Raw genomic sequence first — 7967 nt, 5'->3', positions numbered from 1 at the left:
GAAGTCAAGGGTGGCCATCCTGTTGACTGCTGAATTGCATAGATTAGACACAGATCTCTTATAACTATGAATCCTAATGACTTAAATGATCTTCTGACATTTCATGAAGTTCCACCATGAACTTACAAAAATAATGACAATACCACCAGACACAGCTGTTTTGTGCTTATTAGCTTATTTAAGCATGTTAACACACTTAGGTGAACACGGTACACCTTATCCCTGCTTTACATTAGCATGTTAGCATTCTGGTTGTGTCTATGAGGAGAGAGGGATATGTGGTTGGTTGGGGAGTAATTTTGTGTAACCTGTGAAGCACTTTGTAACCCTGATTTGAAAAGTCAATATTATTAAAGTTATTATAGGGATGCACAGATTTTCAACATTTCTGCACATTTATTAAAAAGAAAAAGATGAAATATCAGTCATAACAAAGCGTGAATAAAGTGAAGGGGTCTGAGTACTTTTTGAATGCATGCACATTGTCTGTATCCCCATGCAGACAGGATTAACATTGCAGGAAGAGGTAGAGAATCAAATATTCACTTGGAATTTAACTCATCCTTACAGACGGCATTTTTTTTTTTTTTTTTTTACCAATAAAGGATATGGTGTATAATAGGCACGGACATTTCACAGGAAAAAGCCAAACAAGAAAGTCGAAAACCTTCCCGGGGGGCCAGAGGGAGAGACATGAGGTAAAAAGACTGCGTGAGGTGAATCTGAGTCAAACTAATACTCCTGCTTTGTCTCCTCAGATCTTTATACACAGACACGATACACATGTTGATATTATTTTGTGTGACTTACACTAACAGAGGATATAATTATCTCTGATGTCCACCGCAAATAAACGTCTATAAATTAACAGCAACTAATAGTTCATTGGGCATAACATGAACGGTTCAGATTTGGCGAAATGGAAATAAAAACGGGGCTAAAAAGATAAAACCAGTTCTTTTTAATCCGCAGTCAAAATTGTTCCCAAATGGGCCTATATGTTGGTGTATGTTTTGATATGTCATGGACAAGCAGATCCACTCTGGGGATTTTAAAATACAGGAGAACCAGAGAGTTTACTCAGGAATCATATAAGCAACTGACCCTTCACTAAGTCCCACCCTCAAATGCAGACTGGTCAATCATGGCATAGCATCAGCCAGCTCAGACCAGGGTCCAACAACTTTATGTCTGTGCTCCGTAGACTCCCGTGCAATCGTCTCAGATTTATTTCATTTTCAGGCTGGTATTGTGGTTTTTGAGGTTGTCCTGTAATAATGATACTTGTTACCCACTGACAATGTAAGGAGATATACGTTAAAGGTTACGTCACTAACTTAACACTTGTATGCTATGCTAGCTGTTGAAGGTACTATACTGTTATACTGAATGTATACACATGCTGCTTTTGATGATTGTAACAGTGAGTAGAGACTCAGCCTGCTCTACAGGAATGGTGTTGCTCCTCAGTTTCACTGTCTTCTGTCTCGATCGCCAGTTGACGTGATGGTTCACTTTTACACTGTGATCTGTAGGCTCAAGCTTCTGTCTTTATCTTTTGACCTGTTTTTGTTGCTGAATCAGTTTGACATCCTGGACAAATCCTTCAAATACATACTGTAGACTCTTCTGTCTGCTTATCTCTGAAATCACTTTTTTGTTTTACAAAATTAATATTTCTTCAGTTAGTGACAGTTTGACGGAGTAGCAGCTGCTAACAACAAAGGGGCAAGGCTATGCAAAGAGACAGTTACGGCTGTAATTATTACTGGGGTGTTGGTGAAAAAGTATTCCTTCCAGATGAGAAAATCAGGTAATGTGTCACCTGCCTTCTCCTGATAGGTCATTACTGTCTGATAGACTGTTTGTGTATATAGAACTATATTTTCTGAAAGTTGTAGTAACAACACCTCTTGTCATATTGTTTAACATTGTGTCACCTTCTTGACATGGAATAAATCAGTACTCGTTGCATCTTTAGAGCCAACTCTAGTTGATTTTGGCCACACCTACCTGACACTAGCTTTTGAAAAGCCTGGATTCAAGAGTGCACAATTCCCCAACTTTGGTATAGTCATTGTGACCACATTACCATGCTAAAGTCAGCCTATAGCTCAAACTGCAGAGCCTACGTGAGGGGTTGGCAACATTCACTGTCAAAAGAGCTATTTTTGACCAAAAATTATTTTAAAGAATCTATCTGGAGCCGCAAAACATATTAGGCCTTATAATGAAGGTAACACAGCCTATTAGAACTAACCAGGTGGCACTGCAGTTGGGGTTTTATGATTATTTGGAACGTTAACTTTGCAGAGTTGGCAGTGAAAGCAAACGTATCTCATCATGCACAATTAAATTCTATTTTCTTCCAAAACTTTTCTTTTTTGCATTGCTAGCTAAACTGGGGAGACTTAAGACTACTGTTGCCACTGCGATTTAGATTTAGCAAAATGTAGAGGAAATTGATGCACGTTAAAAATAAATATGACCTCACATTGTGTCAGTTATGTTCACATGCCAACTCATTTCATTGTCATTCTATCATTTCCTTTTTTATCTACTTTAAAGAAATGAGAGGACCATAAGATCATCCTGACTGCTTGATGACTCCATTTTGTCTTGTATTGCAAATTTTCGAAAGGAACAGAAGAATAAAATGCGTCAGACTTGGTGTGCGGTGTTTGTGTGTAATTATTATCATTAGATAACGGACTAAAGAACACATACAAAAAATACAGACTTAATGTGTAAGCCAAGCTGGCACTGGACGTCAGTGTGAAAGATGTTGGGCTCTTAAGTTGGACAGATGTTAAATTTAGTTTTTTTTTTATGTCTTAATTTTAAATGTCTAACAATGTCAGTGTTATGTGGCGTGGAGAAGGTGGACCCAAACGCAGGAGACAGCAGACCACAGCGGCTCAAAAAAGATCACACTTTAGTTCACGGATACAGCAACTGAACATCACAAACCAAAATCAAGTATCCAGCAAAGACTGAACTGAAACCCAGGACTTAAATAGCCTACACACTAGCCTGACGAGGGGATGTAGTGCAGGTGGAGATAAAAGGCGGAGAAGCTCAGGTGAGGGGAATCAAGTGATGAAGCAGAAGAACAGGCAGGGAGCTGATTGGCTGGGAAAAACTCAGGAGCAGGAAGAACTAATGAGGCTAACGCAGGGCAGGTGTGTAGCTGGGTAAATGAAACAAAGGCACTGATTGGGGGAGTAATAACAGGTGAGTGACACTAAACAGGGCGGGGCTGACAAAGGCTAAGACACACAAAGACAGGAAATTAAAGCAGACACGACACATAAGGAGTGAATCGACAAAATAAAACAGGAAACAGCTTAAACATGAACAAACATGAAACAAGGAAGAATGCAAACAGGAAACCCAACACAATCCTAGAGAAAAGAAAAGAAAAAATCTTGGATCATGACAGAATTTCATGTTGTGTAGACATACACGTTATGATGACTGGAAGACATTGGATTTTGATTACTTAACAACACAACTTAAAACCAACAAAATACCAACATCATCTGTCACCAGTATTCTAAATCAAATGGACGTTGGCATTTGATGTATCCTGACATTGTGGTCACCTGATGTCAACCTAAATTCAACCAAATACCAACCTCTAACCGTGTTGATGACCAGCTTGGAAGGCCTTTGGTCTTGTTATTTTCTTTACCAAGTTTTGTGCTAATGTTTACTTCTGTCTCCTGGCTGTCATGTTCCAACCTTTTCTTCAAATCAATACTTAAATGTCTTTATATTGTTTTAAAAAATCTGTTTGTAACTGACCTCTAACTCTGTCCTTTTTCAGCAGCCTTCCTTCCTCGTGGCACTGTTGTTTGTCAACTCTGGGTTTCGGGTGAAGAGCAGAGGGATTTGTGTTGGATCTGATATGAGAGCTGACCACCGTGATAACACTCATTGCTTCACACTCACCTGTGCTGTATTCAATCTAACAGTCATCTCTGCCTGTGGGTGGTTTGCTGTGTGTGTAAGTGTGTGTGTTTTGGTTGGAAGGGTGTATCTGTGTTGAGTGCTGGGGGGACAGAATTATTACTCCCCTCACTTTGGTGTCCAAAGGAAGCCCCTCAGATTCCTCTAGTTTAACACCTCCCTGAGGAGAGAGGATCAGACAGTCTGCAAGAGGAATGAATCTGTGTGTGTGTGTGTGTGTGTGTGTGTGTGTATGTGACCAGCAGCCATGTTGGAGAGTTTGGTTAGCATGGACCAAAGACCACTGACAGCTTGGCTTCCTCTCTTCCATTACGTTTCCTCACCTCTCTTTGCACATTTCCTTGCCTTTCTCTCTGCACTCCGGCTCCTCTTTGTCGCTCTCCATTTTCATTGTGAATACAGCCTGATCCCTCCATTTCTCTTTTGAGTCTTTCAGCGTACCGCCCGACTGTTAATAGCCTCTGTCAACACCAGCGGTCTTTTCTCTGACTGTCTGTTTGCTTTTTTCCCCTCCTTACCCTTATAAAGGTGAATACTTTCAGCATCCTGCTTTTGTCTATGTAGCTGTCTGTTTTTGACACTTTCTCCCGCTGCTTTATAAACCCTCTCCCCTCGTCTTGTCTCTCTTCCTCTCGCCTCCGCAGAGACGGTCACCAAAATATACAGTCTTATTTATAAAAAAAAAAAAAAAGCATGCTTGTATGCCTCCCTGCAGCCATTTAGCTCTTCTCTCGTCTCATGTCTCCTTTCATTTCTCTCCCTTTCTTTTACTCATTTATATCCGCCCGGTAAGAACAGGGACGTGAGGTGCATTCTCCTCCTAACTTATTACTTAATGTATTTGCCTCTTTATCATCTTCTTTCCCTTCTCCATCTTCTATCCATCACACTAATGGACAGACAGATATTTTAGAGACATTTAAGTCTGAGTTTTCATACACAATGCTCCTGAGTGGAGTGCATGTGTCAGGTGTCTACATTCATGCATATCCATAGCTGTGACTATCTCTTGCTGAACATGTAGTAACCCAGGAGGCTTCGTATTCTCTCTCTGTGTCTCTTTGTGTGTTTCTCTATCTATCTCGCCCCCTGACCAGCCTGTCCCTCTGGGGTGGGGCAGAGGAGAGCCCAGTGGACCACGACAGACCTTGTCTATTTCCATCCCCCTCCCACCCCGTCCCTCTCTGACGACACGTCTGACGACGGCCCCCTGGTACCATGGCTGACCCCTTCCGTCAGCTCTCATCAGCTGGATTGACAGCTGTCAGTCAATTGTCTGGGCTGCGTTGTGACAGGGTGAAGCATTGATAGACAGTCACTATGTTTGTGCGTGTGTGTTTACACTCATCAATAATATACTCCTTTAATATCAGAGTTGTTAAAGTTAAATTTATTTTTGTTAAGGCTCATTATTCAGGCTTGTAGGGATTCATTGTCTCTGATATTTCTGTAAAAAAAAATCTAAATATTCATCACTTTCATTGTTTACACATGTGTTGTATAAAAACAATGTGATTTTAAATATCTCTTCAGCTTAATTAGACTTGTGTGATTAACATCCTAATGACGGAGCAGTCATTAAAGTCAGTCAGGTAAGATTCAACTCAGGAGCTCTGTTCATTTAAACACGCCTCCTGTGTTGTGTTATCAAGTAAGACAAACATTTCCAGACGTTTGAATGTTTTGTAGCCGGTGGCAAAAGAGCAAAGCAGCGAGGATTTCTCAGCTCGCCTGTCTTTGTTGTGTGGGAGCAGACACATCCATTGTTTATCTGCATTATTATTCTCCATTGCCACCAAACCACTAATGACATAGCATTCAGATCAAACCCCTCTATTTATGGCAGCCAGGATGGAACTCGTGTCATATTCTGCAATTGTGTGGATGAATTAATGGCTGAACTCTGTGACCCTGTCGTGTAAGGCGGGAAGAAAAAATCCCAACCTTATTACAGTATTTCTCTACTAGAGCATCATGGCTTAAAATATGTAGATTGGATCTAAATTTAGCAATAAAAACTACACTCAAAATGAACAGTATGTTCTGTAAATTACACCAGTGTAACAGATACCCTCAACCATAACGCAGAATGCAGGAAGAAGTATCAATGCCACAATGTTAAAACCAGTGGTAGAAGAAGGACCAGTGGTAGAAGAAGGACTCACAGGTTGATTAACCTGTGATAATATATCCAAATTTATTAGTTGATTTAATGTATTTGTGGTCTAAATCTGCAAAGTAACTAGTAACTAAAGCTCTCGCTCGCATAAATGTAGTGCAGTAAAAAGTACAATATCACCGCTAAGATTTGCGTAGAACTACAAAGTAGAATAAAATGAGAAGTACAAGTACGGCAAAATTGTAATTAAGTACAGTACTTGCGTAAATGTACTGAGCTATATTCCAGCACTAGTTAAATCTCCATGTCCACTCCATAACAAGTAAATTAAAAATCTCACTTACATAAAGGTACATTAGTACTAGTAGGCTATCAAAGCAAAAGTACTCATGATGCGAAAAGAGCCATTTTAGAACATCTCATTTATCATAAATATATTTGTGGAATTTGATTGATTGCATGTCAGCAGCATTTTATGTCAAGATGAAGCTAATTTTACCAACTGTATATACTGTTCGGCAATTAGATACAACTGTGCTTTGTAAACTGATCACATTTCTCTGTATGAAATCTTCATCTTAAAAGTAACTAGTAATTATTACTGTTAAATTAATATTGTAAAAAGTAGCAAAAAGTACAAATGTACCCTTTGCATTATAGTGAAGTAGAGGTATAAAGTATCTTAGAATAGAAATACTCTAGTACTCTAGAACTATACTCAAATGCAGTATTTGAGTATGTACGTAGTTATAACCCACCACTGGTTAAAAAAGGGCCTTTATCCTGCATTTGGACAAATTTCTAATCTTAAAAACTGTCAGAATATCTAAATTCTTATGCTTCAATGAGCTCAAAGTTGTAGCTACTTTTATAGTAAATTACATCCACTCTGACCTTGTCTTGCCCCTCACCATGCACCGCATCACAGAGGGCTGTAAAAAATATCAAAAACTGCTCTCATGTATTAAATCTTGTAAGGATGATCTAAGATACTGTTTGTGTGCTCCAGATGCATATATAACTGATGCACAGCTTTTGCCCTCAAGCTTTAGATAAGCCTTCAAGGTTAAAGATGAAAACGTGTAATGGGAAAGTTCCCAGTTTGAGTCCCTGGATCATCTGGGAAAATGAGGATGGGAAAAACGATGCCCTCCCCTCCCTTGACAGCTACTGTGGAGGTGCACTTGAACCGAAACACTAAAACCCAGCCACAGAAACAGACTGTTCACACTGGGAACCACCCAGTCGTGAAAAAAATGTGAGGGAGACAGCAGAAGTGTGCTGTCAGTTCAGTTTAGTTTTAACTTATTTATTGGCTCAAATAATAAAACAAAGTAACAAATAATAAACTCAAACAATACAATCAAAAATATGTTTTTCATATTGTCATGTAGGATTGCTGTGTTTCTTCAGAAAAAGAGAAAAAAAATCATTTGGTGAATAAACCACTCAGCTGGTTTAACAATTCATCATTATGTGTAATGAAAATCTTATTATCTGAAGGCAGTACAATTAAGACTGTGATTTATATGACTGCAAATTAACATATCAATAAGCCTTATAGGAAATGTCTCATTAATTAGTCATCCCTTAATTGGCCCTGAATGCCATTAGCGCGCTGTGTGTGTTAACCATGCGTTCATTAATAACATTACTGCGCGACCCGGATCTGCATGGCCAAGCTAAGATTAGTTTAACTGTTGTTACCACTTCAGCTGTTGCACTGCACTGTGTGTGTGTGTGTGTGTGTGTGTGTGTGTTTTAGAATGATATGACACCCATGCCCATGCTGATGTTGGTTCTGCTTTGATCAATGGCGCCTGGCATTGGGAGGGGGGGCGGCTGGGGGTGAGTTGGGGGGGGGGTTGGGGGGGTC

The sequence above is a fragment of the Epinephelus moara genome, chromosome 24 (assembly GCF_006386435.1).
Source record: "Epinephelus moara isolate mb chromosome 24, YSFRI_EMoa_1.0, whole genome shotgun sequence".
Classification (NCBI taxonomy): Eukaryota; Metazoa; Chordata; class Actinopteri; order Perciformes; family Serranidae; genus Epinephelus; species Epinephelus moara.
This window is presented reverse-complemented; position numbering follows the sequence as displayed.